Source organism: Octopus bimaculoides, unplaced genomic scaffold (genome assembly GCF_001194135.2).
Source record: "Octopus bimaculoides isolate UCB-OBI-ISO-001 unplaced genomic scaffold, ASM119413v2 Scaffold_254741, whole genome shotgun sequence".
NCBI lineage: Eukaryota > Metazoa > Mollusca > Cephalopoda > Octopoda > Octopodidae > Octopus > Octopus bimaculoides.
Window position 1 is genome coordinate 1 of NW_026322932.1, and position 809 is coordinate 809.

Consider the following 809-nt stretch of genomic DNA (forward strand, 5'->3'; position numbering starts at 1 on the left):
GTAGACGGAAACTGAAAAAAGCCTGTGGTGTATATCAATCTATCTATCTATCTATCTATATATATCTTTTACATGTTTCAGTCATTTCATCGCGGTCATGCTGGGGAAGCGCCTTATACATGTGTGTATGTGTTTGTGTTTACCCCCACGATCGCTTGACAACCGACGTTGGTTTCTTTACATCCCCGTAACTTAGCGGTTCGACAAAACGGTAGAATAAATATCAGACTTAAAATATGAGTACTGGAGTTGATTTGTTCGACTAAAGCCTTCAAGGCCGCGCCCCAGCATAGCTAGAGTCCAAAAACTGAAACAAATAAGATAAAAAATAAAGATACATACCAATTCCTTTTATATATATATAGCAAATTATGTCAAATCCAGTAGTGTGCGCATCGGTGGTTCAGTGGTAGAATGCTCGCCTGCCACGCGGGCGGCCCGGGTTCGATTCCCGGCCGATGCAACTTTAATTTTTACAGTAATTTTATTTTTTTCCCTTTATTCGTATTTGTTTGTTTCAAATATAGGTACAATCCTTTATATTGATTTTTGTTGTTTTGCATCTTAGGTAAAGAAAAAAGGACAGTGTCCATGACATTATTTACGGGGCCTTTGAGAACTTACGGGAAAAAAGTTGGATGCGAAGAGCACGTACTGAAAATGGAATCGTAGCTCGACTTTTTGCAAATGTGTGGATTTTGCTGAAACCAGGACAAAGACCAGGTGTTTATATTAACCAGGGTGACAGAGCCTGTCCACCGTCAAAACAAACAGAAGTCAAAGACGAGGAATAAAGACAAAAATACTTC

At 39.3% G+C, this 809-nt stretch overlaps 1 non-coding gene across 1 annotated transcript; it reads left to right on the forward strand.

Annotated features, from left to right (window-relative positions):
• Positions 1 to 392: 392 nt before the first annotated feature.
• Trnag-gcc (transfer RNA glycine (anticodon GCC)) lies at positions 393 to 463 on the forward strand. The gene has a single exon. It is a non-coding gene; the product is annotated as a tRNA-Gly (tRNA).
• The last annotated feature ends 346 nt before the right edge of the window (positions 464 to 809 follow it).